The sequence below is a fragment of the Myodes glareolus genome, chromosome 25 (genome assembly GCF_982192425.1).
Source record: "Myodes glareolus chromosome 25, mMyoGla1.1, whole genome shotgun sequence".
Classification (NCBI taxonomy): Eukaryota; Metazoa; Chordata; class Mammalia; order Rodentia; family Cricetidae; genus Myodes; species Myodes glareolus.
Genome location: NC_142050.1, coordinates 39,729,258 through 39,745,339, shown reverse-complemented (window position 1 = coordinate 39,745,339; position 16,082 = coordinate 39,729,258).

Genomic DNA, 16,082 nt, shown 5'->3' with positions numbered 1-16,082 from the left:
TAGTCTGGGCTTGCACATGGTCTCTTAGTGTCTGCAGCACGTGTATCTAAGACCTGGCTTTTATGGTTTCCATAGACAAGTCAGGTTTAATTCTGATAGGTTTACCTTTATATTTTACTTGATCCTTTTCCTTTGCAGTTCTTAATATTCTTTCTTCATTCTGTATGTTTTGTGTGTTGATTACTATATGGCAAGGGGATTTTTTTTTGATTCAGTCTATTTGGTATTCTTTATGCTTCTTCTACCTTCATAGAGCTATCCTTCCTTACGTTGGGAAAGTTTTCTTCTATAATTTTGTTGAATATATTTTCTGTGCCTTTAAGCTGGAATTCTTCTCCTTCTTCTACCCCTATTATTTTTAGGTTTGGTCTTTTCATGGTGTCCCAGATTTCTTGGATGTTTTGTGTTAAGAATTTGTTGGATTTGCTGTTTTCTTTGATCAATGAGTTTATTTCCTCTATAGTATCTTCAGCACCTGAGATTCTTTCTTCTTTCTCTTGTATCTTGTATCTCTTATACTAGTCTCTGTAGTTCCTGTTCATTTACCCAGATTTTCCTTATCCAGCCTTACCTCAGTTTGTGTTTTCTTTAGTGACTCCATTTTGGTCTTCAAGTCTTGAGCTGTTTCCATTATCTGTTTGATTGCTTTTGCTTGGTATTCTTTGGTATCTTTGAGAGATTTATAAATTTCTTCTAACTTTTTGTTTGTCTTCTCATTCATTTCTTTTTTTAATTTTACTTTTTTTACTTATAAAAGTTTATTAATTTATAAAAGTTTCCATTTCCACCCCTCCTCGCAACACCCTCCCACTCCATCCACTCCCTTTCCTCCTCCCTCTCCATCCCTAAGAGAAGTCAGGGTTCCCTGCCCTGTGGGAAGTTCAAGTTCCTCCCCCTTCCCTCCAGGTCCAGGAAGGTGAGTATCCAAACAGACTGGATCCCCAAAATCCAGTATATGCAGAGGAAACAAGTCCCAGTGTCTTTGTCAATGGCTTTTCAGAAAGACTCCAGGCCAGCCACATTCAGAGAATATGGCCACATTCAGAGAATCTGGTTGGATCACGTCCTCATTCAGTCCCAGTCCACCTGGCCTTGGTGAACTCTCATTAAATCAGTCCCCTTGTATCAGTGCGTAAACGCACTCCGCATGGTCCTGCCTTTCTTGTTCATGTTCTCCCTCCTTCTGCTCCTCATTTAGACCTTGGGGGCTCAGTCCAGTGCTCCAATGTGGGTCTCTGTCTCAATCTCCATCCATCAACGGGTGAAGGTTCCCACTGGTCTTGCCTTCTTTGCTCACGTTCTCTTTCCTTCTGCTTCTCGTTTGGACCTAGGGAGTTAAGTCCAGTGTTCCAATGTGGGTCTCTGTCTCTATTTCCATCCATCGCCAGATGAAGGTTCTATGGTGATATGCAAAATATTCATCAGTATGGTTATGGGCCAAGGCCGGTTCAAGCACCCTCTCCTCTGTCCAGAGAACAATTTAGGGATCTCTCCTTGGACCTGGAATCCCCTTTATAATCAAGTCACTTGTAAACCCTAAAATGACTCCCTTAGTTGAGATATATACTTCCCTGATCCCATATCCATCCTTCCTCCCTCCCCCCAATCCCAATCCCCTGAGCTTTCCCCATTCCTCCCCTACTCCCTTCTCTCTAACCCTCTCCCTTCCAACAACCCCCCCACGCCCCCATGCACCCGAGGTTGCCTGCCACTCTTCTCTACTTCCAATCTCCAGGAGATAACTACATGATTTTCTTCAGGTTCACCTTCTTATTTAGCTTCTCTAGGATCACGAATAATAGGCTCAAAAGCCTTTAATTATGGCTAGAATCCACTTATGAGTGAATACATACTGTATTCCTCTTTTTGGGTCTGGCTTACCTCACTCAGTAAAGCATTTTCTATGTCCATCCATCTGCATGCAAAATTCAAGATGCCATTGTTTTATACCGCTGAGTAAAACTCTAATGTGTATATGTTCCACACCTTTTTCAACCATTCTTCTATTGGGGGGTACCTAGTTTGTTTCCATGTTCTAGCTATTACAAATAGTGCAGCTATGAACATAGTTGAACAAATGCTTTTGTGGTATGATAGGGCATCTCTTGGGTATATTCCCATGAGTGGAATTGCTGGGTCCTGAGGGAGGTTGACTCCCAGTTTCCTGAGAAACCACCACACTGATTTCCACAGTGGCTGCACAAAGTTTGCATTTCCACCAACAATGGTTGAGAGTTCCCCTCTGTCCACATCCTCTCCAGCATAGGCTATCATTGGTGTTTTTGAATTTAGTTAATCTGACCGGTGTAAAATGGTATCTCATAGTTGTTTTGATTTGCATTTCCCTGATCACTAAGGATGTTGAGCATGACCTTAAGTGCCTTTTGGCCATTCAAAGTTCTTCTGTTGAGAATTCTCTGTTCAGATCAGCACCCCATTTTTTAATTGGGTTAATTAGAGTTTTAGTGTCTAGTTTCTTGAGTTCTTTGTATATTTTGGAGATCAGGCCTTTGTCTGATAAGGGGTTGGTGAAGATCTTCTCCCAGTCAGAAGGTAGCCTTTTTGTCTTACTGACGGTGTCCTTTGCTTTACAGAAGCTTCACAGTTTCAGGAGGTCCCATTTATTCATTGATTCTCTTATTGTCTGTGCTACTGGGGTTCTACCTAGGAAGTGGTCTCCTGTGCGTATGTCTTGTAGACTTCTTCCTACTTTCTCTTCTATCTGGTTCAAAGTGGACAGATTAATGTTGATGTCTTTAATCCATTTGGACATGATTTTTGTGCATGGTGATAGATATGGATCTACTTTCATTCTTCTACAGGTTGACATCCAGTTATGCCAGCACCATTTGTTAAAGATACTTTCCTTCTTCCATTGTATACCTTTAGCTCCCTTGTCTAAAATCAAGTGTTCATAGGTTTGTGGGTTAATGTCTGTGTCTTCTATTTGATTCCATAGGTCGACTTCTCTGTTCTTATGCCAATACCAAGCTGTTTTCAATACTATAGCTCCTTAATAGAGTTTGAAGTCAGGGATGGTAATGCCTCCAGAAGTTCCTTTATTATATAAGATTGTTTTGGCTATCCTGGGTTTTTTGTTTTTCCATATAAAATTGATTATTGTTCTCTCAAGGTCTGTGAAGAAGTTTTATGGGATTTTGATGGGGATTGCATTGAATCTATAGATTGCTTTTGGTAGAATTGCCATTTTTACTATGTTGATCCTCCCAATCCAAGAGCAGGGGAGGTCTTTCCATTTTCTGGTATCCTCCTCAATTTCTTTCTTCAAAGACTTAAAGTTCTTTTCAAATAGGTCTTTCACTTCCTTGGTCAGAGTTATCCCAAGATATTTTATGCTATTTGTGGCTATCGTGAAAGGTGAAGTTTCTCTGATTTCCCTCTCTGCTTCTTTATCCTTTGTGTATAAGAGGGCAACTGATTTTTTGGAGTTGATCTTGTATCCTGCCACATTACTAAAAGTTTTATCAGCTGTTGGAGATCTTTGGTAGAGTTTTTGGGGTTGCTCATGTACACTATCATATCCTGTGCAATTAGCGAGAGTTCAACTTCTTCCTTTCCAATTCCAATCCCCTTGATCCCCTTATGTTGTTGTATTGCTCTTGCTAGAACTTCAAGCACTATATTGAAGAGGTATGGGGAGAGTGGACAGCCTTGTCGTGTTCCGGATTTCAATGGAATGGCTTTGAGTTTCTCTCCATTTAGTTTGATGTTAGCTGTGGGCTTGCTGTAAATAGCTTTTATTATATTTCATATGATCCTTGCATCCCCAATCTCTTCAACACCTTTATAATAAAGGGACGTTGAATTTTGTCAAATGATTTTTCAGCATCTAATGAAATGATCATATGGTTTTTTCTTTCAGTTTATTTATATGATGGATTACATTGATTAATCCATCAATTACATATCCATGTAATATGATGGATTACATATGTTTGCATATGTTGAACCAGCCCTCCATCTCAGGGATGAAGCCTACTTGATCATAATGGATAATTTTTCTAATGTGTTCTTGGATTCAGTTTGCCAGGATTTTGTTGAGAATTTTTGCGTCGATGTTCATGAGTGAGATTGGCCTGTAATTCTCTTTCTTGGTTGTGTCTTTATGTGGTTTTGGTATCAGGGTAACTGTAGCTTCATAAAAAGTGTTTGGCAATGACTCTTCCTTTTCTGTATTGTGAAATACCTTAAGGAGTATAGGTATCAGCTATTCTTGGAAGTTCTGGTAGAAATCTGCATTGAAACCATCTGGTCCTGGGCTTTTTTTGGTCGGGAGGTTTTTGATAACAGCTTCTAATTTTTCACGACTAACAGGTCTATTTAGATTGTTCACCTGGTCTTGATTTAACTAAGGTAAGTGGTATTTATCTAATAACCAATTCATTTCTTGTACATTTTCCATCTTTGTGGCATATAAACTTTCGTAGTAAGATCTAATGATTCTCTGCATTTCCTCTGTGTCTGTTGTTATGTCCCCCTTTTCATTTCTGATCTTATTAATTTGAGTGTTCTCTCTCTGCCATTTGATTAGTTTGGATAGGGGTTTGTCAATCTTGTTGATTTTCTCCAAGAACCAACTTTTCATTTCATTGATTCTTTGGATTGTTTTCTGTGTTTCTATTTTGTTGATTTCAGCCCTCAGTTTGATTATTTCCAGTCTTCTATTCTTCCTGGGTGAGTCTGCTTCTTTTTTTTCTAGAGCTTTCAGGTGTGCTGTTAAGTCTCCAATGTGTGCCTTCTCCGTTTTCTTTAATTGGGCACTTATTGCTATGAATTTTCCTCTTAGCACTGCTTTCATTGTGTCCCATACGTTTGAGTATGCTGTGTCTTTATTTTCATTAAATTCAAGGAAGACTTTAATTTCTTTCTTTATTTCTTCCTTGACCCAGGGATGATTCAGTAATTGCCTGTTCAACTTCCACACATTTTTAGGCTTTCTGGTGTTTGATCTGTTATTGAATTCTAACTTTATTCCATGGTGATCCGACAAGACACAGGTGGTTACTAATATTTTTTTGTATCTGTGGAAGTTTCCTTTGTTACTGAGTATGTGGTCAATGTTCGAGAAGGTTCCATGAGCTGCAAAGAAGAAGGTATATTCTTTTCTATTTTGGTGGAATGTTCTATAGATATCTGTTAAGTCCATTTGATTCATTACCTCTAGTAATTCTCTTATTTCTCTGTTGAGTTTCTGTCTGGCTTACCTGTCCATTGGTGAGAGAGGTGTGTTGAAGTCTCCTACTATTAGTGTGTGTGGTTTGATGACTGCCTTGATTTCTAAAAGTTTTTCTTTTACATAAGTGGGTATTTTTATATTAGGGGCATAGATATTCAGGATTGAAACTTCCTCCTGATGAATTGTTCCTGTTATGAGTATGAAATGTCTGTCTCCATCTCTTCTGATTGATTTTAGTTTGAAGTCAATTTTGTTAGATATTAGAATGGCCACACCTGCTTGTTTCTTAGGTCCGTTTGCTTGGAAAACCTTTTCCCAATCCGTTACTCTGAGTAGATGTCTGTCTTTGTGGTTGAGGTGTGTTTCTTGTAAACAGCAGAATCTTGGATCCTGTTTTCGTATCCATTCTCTTAGTCTGTGCCTTTTTATAGGTGAGTTGAGTCCATTAATATTAAGTGATATTAATGACCAGTGGTTGTTGATTCCAGTTATTATTTTTTTTGTGTGTGTTTGTTTAGTAGAGTTTGTGTGTTTCTCTTCTTTGAGTTGTGGATGTGAAGGGTTGCTAGATGTCTTGGTTATTGTAGGCAGTGTTGGCAATGTTGCAATCCTTGGGTTGCGATTTTCCTTCTATTACTTTCTGTAAGGCTGGATTTGTGGCTACGAATTGTTTAAATTTATTTTTATCCTGGAATATTTTGTTTTCTCCATTGATAGTGAACGATAGCTTGGCTGGGTATAGTAGTCTGGGTTTGCGTCCATGGTCTCATAGTTTCTGCAGTACCTCTATCCAGGACCTTCTGGCTTTCATGGTTTCCATAGAGAAGTTCGGTGTGAGCCTGATAGGTTTACCTTTATAAGCTACTTGACCTTTTCCCTTTGCAGCTCTTAATATTCTTTCTTTAATCTGTATGATTTGTATTTTGATTATTATATGGCGAGGGGATGCTTTTTTTTGATCCAGTCTATTCGGTGTTCTGTATGCTCCTTGAACCTTCGTAGGAATATCGTTCTTTAGGTTGGGAAAGTTTTCTTCTATAATTTTGTTGAATATATTTTCTGGGCCTTTGATCTGCAATTCTCCTTCTTCAATCCCTATTATTCTTACATTTGGTTTTTTTTATTGTGTTCCAGATTTCTTGAATGTTTTTTGAAGAGAATTTGTTGGATTTGCCGTTTTCTTTCATCAGAGCGTTTATTTTCTCTATGGTATCTTCAGAATCTGAGATGCATATTTCTATCTCTTTTATTCTATTGGTTATGGTTGATTCTGTAGTCTCTGTTCGTTTACCTAGGTTTTCCATATCCAGTCCGTTCTCAGTTTGTATTTTCTTCATTGCCTCCATTTCAGTTTTCAATTCTTGAACTGTTTCTTTTACCTGTTTGATTGTTTTTTCTTTGTTTCCCAGGGGATCATTCAGGTATTTACTCATTTCTTCAAAGTTTTTGTTATACTTCTCATCCATTTCTTTACTCATTTCTTCAAACTTTTTGTTATACTTCTCATCCAATTCTTTAAGGGAGTTATTCATATCCTGTTTACGGGACTCTATTGCTTTCAGAATGGCACTTTTTTCCACTTCTTCTGGATTAAGGTGTCCAAGTCCTTATTATTGTAGGGTTGTTGGGATCTGGTGTTTTCATGTTGTTTTTCAGATTGTTGGAGGAGGTCTTGCCTTGGCGTCTGCCCATCTCTTCCTTCAAATGCTCTCTATTGGAACTTCTGGTACCGGGTCAGGTTCCCTTGTTGGGCAAGAACTTCACTGACAGAAGGCCTACCTTTCCTCAGGCAGGCTATTGAAACACAGGCACTCCCTCCTTCCGGGTTGCACCTACAGTCCAGGCCCAGTGAGCAAGGCAGTTGAGCTGGGGAAATTTTATGGCCCCAGGGGGAAGGGAGAAATATAGGAAGGTGTACCTGGATGGAAGCTGGGATGGCAGGTGGGAGAGCTTAGCAAACAGTACATTATGAGACTTAAAGTGTCATGGTGCCAATGTATCTTGGGAGTGCCAACTGAAGCTAATGCTAAAACAAATTACTGTATATCAGAAATATTTACTTGAGCATGAACTAGAGGGTTTATAACACTCTGTGTGTTTCCAAGTCCTGAGACTTGGCATTCTCTGGGTACCTTTAGGGAGTGAAGCAAATTCAAAATTTATTACTTTTGATTGTAGAGTATTAGTTCAAAATATTTACATAGTTGTGAGTTAATTTTAATTTCCTTTCCCCCTCCTGGGAGTATATAGGGAAGAATATTGTCAAAACGGCTCTTGGAATGTAACCCCCTTTGTGACTCCTGCATTGCCTGAAAGATTTTGCTGGGATATATAAGCAGTGAAGGGAGAGAGAACACATAAAATAAAGAAGGAGTTAAAATTACTAGAAGGAAAACATCAAAATGAGAGAATTAGAAGGGAAAAAGCAAAAATAAAAATCGAGTTAGAAAGCATCAAGAATGAGAGATGGAATAAAGAAGGCAAAAGAAGTACAGAGAATAAAGAAGGAAGAGCAGAGTGTTTGAGTATTTTTTTTTTCTAACCTCCCTCAGAAAGAAAAGACTTAGCTACCCCAGTGCTGTGAATTCCCTTTGAGCCCTGGGCAGTCTGGAGGTCGGCTCCCTGGACTGCATTTACCATCTGCAAACTCTTCAATATACATAGGTGAGCTGCCTGCATGATATGCTGGTGCAGTGGTACAATACTGGTACAAAATGGGTAGGAGCAGTGCTCCATTATACAGTCAGATTTAAAATGGACTCAAGGAGATGGAAACCATGCTTGACGCTTCTAGTGCGCCCAAGAACCTGAGACTAGATAGGCCAGGGACCAAGGAAAAAACAAATACTACTACTCTACTAAAGAAATACAGTAACAAAATGAGAAATAACATTTTTATAGATTAGTGTTTTGTTCAGTCATCATCAGAGAAACGTCCTCCTACAGCAGATAGAAATAAGTATAGTGAAGTAAAGCTGCACAGAGAATGAGAGAACTCCTAACACTCAGTCCTAAATGGGATGTCTCCACCCAATCCCTCGACTCAGGGCTCAGAGAATATTGCAAAGGAGGGAGGAATATTGTAAGAGTCAGTGGAGTATCAAGATAACTGTAGCCTCATAAAAAGAATTTGACAATGTTCCTTCTATTTCTATTATGTGGAACACTTTGAGGAGTATAGGTGTTAGCTCTTCTCGGAAGTTCTGGTAGAATTCGGCACTAAAACCATCCGGCCCTAGGCTTCTTTTGGTTGGGAGACTTTTGATGACAGTTTCTGTTTTCTTACAGTTTATAGATCTATTTAAATTGTTCACCTGGCCTTGATTTAATTTTGGTATATGATATCATTCAGAAAATTGTTCATTTTTTTATGTTTTCCAATTTTGTAGAGTACAGGTTTTTGGAGCATGAACTAATGACTTTCTGAGTTTCCTCAGTGTCTGTTCTTATGCCCCCCTTTTCATTTCTGATTTTGTTAATTTGTATGTGCTCTCTCTCTGCATTTTGATTAGTCTGGATAAGGGTATGTCTATCTTGTTGATTTTCTCAAAGAACCAGCTCTTTGTTTCATGGATTTTTTGTATTATTTACTTTGTTTCTATTTTGTTGACTTTAGCCCTCAATTTGATTGTCTCCTGTCTTTGACTCCTCCTGGGTGTGTCTGCTTCTTTTTGTTCTAGAGCTTTCAGGTGTGCTGTTAAGTCACAAGTGTGAGTTTGCTCCACTTTCTTTATGTGAGTACTTTTGTGAACTTTCCTCTTAGCATCGCTTTTATAATGTCCCATTGGTTTGGGTACATTGTGCCTTTATTCTCATTGAATTCTAGGAAGTCTTTAATTTCTTTCTTATTTCTTTCTTTACCCAGGTATGGTTCAATAGTTCACTGTTCAATGTCCATGAGTTTGTAGGCTTTCTGGGAGTAGTATTGTTGTTAAATTCTAACTTTAATCAATGGTGATTAGATAATACACAGGGGGTTAGAGAGATCAGGAATACAAAAAACATATCTAAACATAATAAAAATAATATACAGCGAACTGACAGCCAACATCAAATTAAATGGAGAGAAACTCAAAGTGATTTCACTAAAATCAGGAACAAGACAAGGCTGTTCACTCTCCATATTTCTTCAACATAGTTTTTGAAGTTCTGGCTGTTGCAATAAGACAACAAAAGGAGATCAAGGGGATTCAAATTGGAAAGGAAGAAGAAAAACTTTTGTTATTTGCAGATGATATGATAGTATATATAAATAACCCCAAAAACCATACCAGGGAACTCCTACAGCTGATAAATACCTTCATTAATGTGGCGGGATACAAGATCAACTCAAAAAAATCAGTAGCTCTCCTACATGCAAACAATAAAGGGGCTGGGAAAGAAATCAGAGAAACATTACTTTTCACAATATCCACAAATAGCAAAATATTTTGGGGTAACACTAACCAAAGAAGTGGAAGACCTATTTGACAAGAACTTTAAGACTTTGAAATAAGAAATAGAAGATAACAGAAAATGGAAAGATCTCCCATGTTTTTGGATAGGTAGGACCAACATAATAAAAATGGCAATCCTATGAAAAGCAAACTATATATTCAATGCAATCCTTATCAAAATCCCAACACAATTCTTCACAGACCTTGAAAGAACAATAATCACATTCATAAGAAAAAACAAAAAAAACAAGAATAGTCAAAACAATCCAATCACCATCCCTGACATTAAGCTCTATTACAGAGCTACAGTAATGAAAATAGATTGGTATTGATATAAAAACAGAGAGGGTGACCAATGGAATTAAATTGAAAACCCAAATATTAATCCACACACTTATGAACACCTGACTTTTGACAAAGAAGCAAATTATACAATGGAAAAAAGAAAACATCTTCAACAAATGGTGCTGACATAACTAGATGTCAACATGTATAAGAATGAAAATAGATCCATATCTATCCTCATGCACAAAACTCAAGTTTGAATGGATTAAAGGCCTCAATATAAACCCAACTACACTAAACCTAATAGAAGAGAAAGTGGGAGTAGCCATCAATGCATGGATACAGGAGACCACTTCCTAAATATAACTCCAGTAGTACAGATGCTGAGAGCAACAATAAATAAATGGTACCTACTGAAACTGAGAAAATTCTGCAAAGCCAAGGACACAGTCAATAAAACAAAAAGACAACCTAGTGGAAGGGAAAAGATATTCACCAACCCCACATCAGACAGAGGACTTATCTCCAAAATATATAAATAACTCAAGAAATTGGACATCAAAATTCTAAATAACTCAATTAAAAATATGATACAACTAAAACTCTAATTAACCCAATTAAAAAATGGGGTACTGAACTAAACAGAGAATTCTCAACAGAAGAATTTCGAATGGCCAAAAGACACTTAAGGTCATGCTCAACCTCCTTAGTGATCAGGGAAATGCAAATCAAAACAACTTTGAGATACCATCTTACACCTGTCAGAATAACTAAAATCAAAAACACCAATGATAGCCTATGCTAGAGAGAATGTGGACAGAGGGGAGCACTCATCCATTGTTGGTGGGAATGCAAACTTGTGCAGCCACTGTGGAAATCAGTGTGGTGGTTTCTCAGGAAACTGGGAGTCAACCTCCCTCAGGAACCAGCAATTCCACTCTTGGGAATATACCCAAGAGATGCCCTATCATACTACAAAAGCATTGGTTCAACTATGTTCACAGCAGCACTATTTGTAATAGCCAGAATCTGGAAACAACCTAGGTGCCCCCCAATAGAAGAATGGTTAAAGAAGGTGCTCAGCAGTAAAAAACAATGACATCTTGAATTTTGCGTGCAAATGGATGAAAATAGAAAATGCTTTACTGAGTGAGGTAACCCAGACCCATAAAGAGGAATATGGTATGTACTCACTCATAAGTAGATTCTAGCTATAATTAAAGGACACTTAGCCTATAATTAGTGATCCTAAAGAAGCTAAATAAGAAGGTGAACTCAAAGAATAATCCTACTGGATATTGGAAATCGACAAGATTGCCAGGCAAAACTTGGGTGCATGGGGAGGTGGGGGTGGATGTAAGGGGAGGTGGGTACAGAGAAGGGAGAAAGGGAGGATTCAAGAAAGCTTGGGGTAATGGGATGGGTGGGATGGAGGAAGCGTGGATATGGGAGTAGGGAAGTAAATATCTTAATTAAGGGAGCCATTTTAGGGTTTGCAAGAGACTTGACTCTAGAGGGGTTCCCAGGTCCAAGGAGAGGTCCCCAGCTTGATCCTTGGGCAGCAGAGGAAATGGTGCCTGAACTGGCCTTGTCCCATAGCCACGCTGATGAATATCTTGCATATCACCATAGAACCTTCATCTGGCGATGGACGGAGATAGAGACAGAGACCCACATTGGAGCACTGGACTGAGCTCCCAAGGTTCAAATGAGGAGCAGAAGGTGGGAGAACATGAGCAAGGAAATCAGGATCATGAGGGGTGCGTTCACCCACTGAGACGGTGGGACTGATCTAATGGGAGCTCACCAAGGTCAGCTGGACTGGGAATGATGGAGCATGTGATCAAACTGGACACTCTGAATGTAGCTGGCAATGAAGGCTGACTGAGAAGCCAAGGACAATGGCACTGGGTTTTGATTCTACTGCATGAACTGACTGTGTGGAAGCCTGGTTTGTTTGGATGCTCACCTTTATAGACCTGGATGGAGGGGGGAGAACCTTGAATTTCCCACGGGGCAGGGAACCTTGACTGCTCTTAGGACTAGAGAGGGAGGAGGTGGTGGGAAGGGAGAGGAAAAAGGGAGGTGGGGAGGAGGTGGAAATTTTTAATACATAAATAAATAAATAATGTACATTACTTAACAGAAAATTCTCAACAGAACAATCTCAAATGGCTGAAAGACTCTAACAGAAATGTTCAACATCCTTAGCCATCAGGGAAATGAAAATCCGAACAACTCTGAGATACCATCTTACACCTGTCAGAATGGTTAAGACCAAAAACACCAATGATAACTTATGTTGGAGAGGATGTGGAGTAAGGGGAATACTCATTCATTCCTGGTGGGAATATAAATTTGTACAACCAGTTTGGTAATCAGTATGGCAGTTTCTCAGAAAATTGGGAATCAACCTAACTCTGGATCCAGCAATACCACTGTTGGACATATGCCCAAAAGATGTTCAATCATACTACAAGGACATTTGTTTGACTATGCTCAGAGGAGAATTACTTGTAATAGCCAGAACCTGGAAACAACCTAGAATTCCCTCAACTGAAGAATGGATAAAGGAAGAGTGGCATACTTAAACATTAGAGTACTACTCAGTGGGAAAAAAACAATGACATCTTGAATGCAAATGGATGGAACTATAAAACACTATCCTGAGTGAGGTAACCCAGACCAAAAAAGATAAATATGGTATGAATTCACTCATAAGTGAGTACTAGCTATAGGACATTGAGCCTATAGTTCATGATCCTAGAGAAGCTAAGTAACAAGGTGAACCCTAAGACAAACATATATAGATCCACATGGAAAGTCTAAATAGACAAGATCACCTAACAAAATTGGGGACATAGGAGTGGTGGGAGAAGGGTTGACGGAAGGGGAAGAGGAGAAGAGAAAGGAAGTGTGGAAGTGAACTCCAGGGAATGGGTTAGTTGAGATGGAGGAAGGGCAGAGATGAAAGCAAGGATAGAGATATCTTGATTGAGGGAACCATTATGGGGTTTGCAAGAAAGCTGGCTCTAGAGAAATTCCCAAGAATCCACAGGTATGACCCCAACTAAGATCCTAAGCAATAGAGGAGAGGGTTCCAGAACTGGCCTTGCTCTATAGTCAGACTGATGAATATCTTAAATATCACCATAGAACCTTTATCTAGCAACTGATGGAAACAGAGGCAGAGACCCTCATTGGAGCACTGGACTGAGCTCCCAAGTCGTTGAAGAGTGGGAGAAGTAAGACTATGAACAAAGAAATTAAGACCATGTTGGAGACACCCACTAAAACCAGCCTACCGGAGCTAATAGGAGCTCACCAACACCAGCCAGACTGGGAAGAAACAAGCAAAAAGTGAAACTAGTCCCTCTGAATGTGGTTGACAGTTGTATGGCTGAGGCAGACTGAGGAACCATTGGAATTGTCACCAAATTTATCCCTACTGCTTGTACTGGCTTTTAGGGACGCTATTCTCTTAGGATGGATACCTTGCTCAGCCTTGGTAACTTTCATCTTTCCTCCTACAGACATCCCTGAGAAAGTACACTCCAACAGAACATGGAGTCCAGGGGCAATCTGGACGTCACATTCTGAGAACATAAACATCTTTGTCTTCAGCTGGTCCTCTTTACACAGTGTGGCAAGAAACAGTGCACTATTATGGAAACAGAATATTTTGTGTCTGTATTCTTCCAGGAAGACAAACGCCAAAAGGAAAATGAACATGTTTGTTCCCGTGGGGCATCTGATTCTAGTAGAACATTTACCTGCCACCTGCAGCCAGTCTCACATGATCCAATAATTTCCATATCTCCCTAAGGCCTTGGGGCAGCATGCCAGGTGTAGATAATTTCTCCAATGAAAAAGACACCATCAAAATCAATCCTTTCTGAATACCTTGCACCAACATGAATATGAAAAATTAAGGACCATGAATAGTCTGAAAAACTTGACAAATATGGCAATATGACAGTTATTCCCCTCAAGAATGACCCAGGAGGAAATAAATGAGACACAGGATGCAGAGATGACAACTCTGAGTGACCTTTTGGGGGTGTGAAGCTTACCCAGCCATGCCAGAAATAGAGTCACAAAATAAGCTATTAATCCCATGTTGGCATATTCTGCAGTTTCTCCTGAGTTCCAATTCCTCTACCTTCCAGGCAGTTTGCCCTCTCAAACCCAGTTGCCACAATTGTAGCAAAGCTTCTCCTACCTTACTGTGTAACTCCAGAACCATCAGTAGTGTCTAGAGAACTCAATCATGATCTCACCCTCAACATATATTTTCTATATCTGCAGTCAGTGGAGAGAAAAGCATCTGATAGGAAGGACCCTACAATTGGGTCTACAATTGGTGTCTACGAGCTGACACACCATCGGTACTGCCTTTCTATAGATGGTTTATACTATAGAAAATGGAAACTTAGTTTTAGGATTTTTTTTTATTTTTTATCTTAAGTATGATTTAAGGTAAAAAAGAACAAAATACTGGTTTCAATACATGAAGAGTCACCATTAATTGAGCACAGCCTTATACTCCCTGTTTGTATGTAATAGAAATACCCATAATCCTTCCATTTATATGCTTACCTTATTTTTCTTCAGAAGTCAGGTCGAATATTGCCCAACGTCTTTCTATTCTTCAAAATGAATATAAACTTCTAGCCCTGACAGTTTAACATATAATACAGGCTAGTTTGCTTTCTTATAGATAACAGGACAACGTTGATAAATCATAGGAAAATCATGGCATTGTGTGTATACTCTCAAATTTCCTGGGTGGCCTTAATATGACCTGACCATGAGAGACCAATGTCTTGAAATTGTCACAGACTTTGATCATCATATTTATGTAGTTCTCTACACCCCTACAAAGTAAGTCATTCTTATAAACCCTTCTCTCATCCAATATGTCAAAATCTTTGAACATGGTTGGAAAACATATTCTCTAAAAGCCCATACATACTAGGAACTCTGTACCTGCTTTCTTCACAACATTGATCTTCCAGTGCTGGTCCACAGAGAACCTCAATTTCTTATTATTAAGTAGATTGGAAAAATCAGAACAAAGAAATTTAGGAACCACTGATAAACTTTTTGGGGTTGGTCTATTCTAAGACCCCGCTATTTATGATAACCAGGCTTTCTTCAAAGTTATTAAAATCAACCTACCTTCACTAAGGGATTTGTAAGCATCCCAAAGGGTTTCTTCTCCAACACCATAGAATTTAATATAGTAAAACAGAACTGTGTTGACAAAGGCTTAACTACCTTTGTTTATCCTATTCCAGCATCCTTTCAAGAGTCAGCTGCTTCCCTCTCTCTTTTCTGAGAATAAAATTTTTCTTGACACCTGAAGGTCTCCTACTGCCAAGAAATAAAAAAAAAAAAAGAGTTGACAGAAGAATCCAAGAAGAGGACAATTCAGGTATTTGCTCAGTAAGAATCATTAATATCACACCTCCTCCTCAATAAGCAGAGTTGTTCCTCCTCAAGCATATAAAGGCATGCTCCCCTTCAGTGCTTACTACCTTCTGCCATGATGAAAGCCCTCCTGATTCTGGCCCTTGTGGGAGTTGCTGATGAGTTTCATCTGATGTCTGGTCCTGTTTTTCTAACTAATTAGAAAATATTGACTCCTTCTTCCCTCCTACCTCTACTACACTAATTCGGATGTTTATATTCTTTCTTCAGCATCTTATTTTCAACTTTCATAATATCTCAAGCTTCAGTTCCTGTCTCCCTCAATGCCCTCCCTACAACATCCGTTGTTGAATCCAGGGCCTTGATTACCGAGGCTGAAAGGGAGGCAAAACTCAGGGTGCATAAAATGACCCAGGAGACATAATCCTCAACAGCAACTGCACTTGGAATCCAACAACATAGTTATTGATGAGTTTCAGAGGGAAGCAAGCTATGGGTTAGTTAACTGATGTAATCAGATCCCATAAAGTTTTCTTTTCAGTCATTTCTTCTATCATTTTCCTGGAACTCTTGAAGAATTCTGATCCTACCAGGATCTACCTACCTACCATGCATTCCTTTCCCCTGGCAGGTATTGAATCCTAGTGCTGACTACTGGGGACTGTGTTTCCCTTACTTTGTCTTAGTCATTCTGTCAAGAAAGTAATAGTAAAAAATGTGGGAAGGTGATA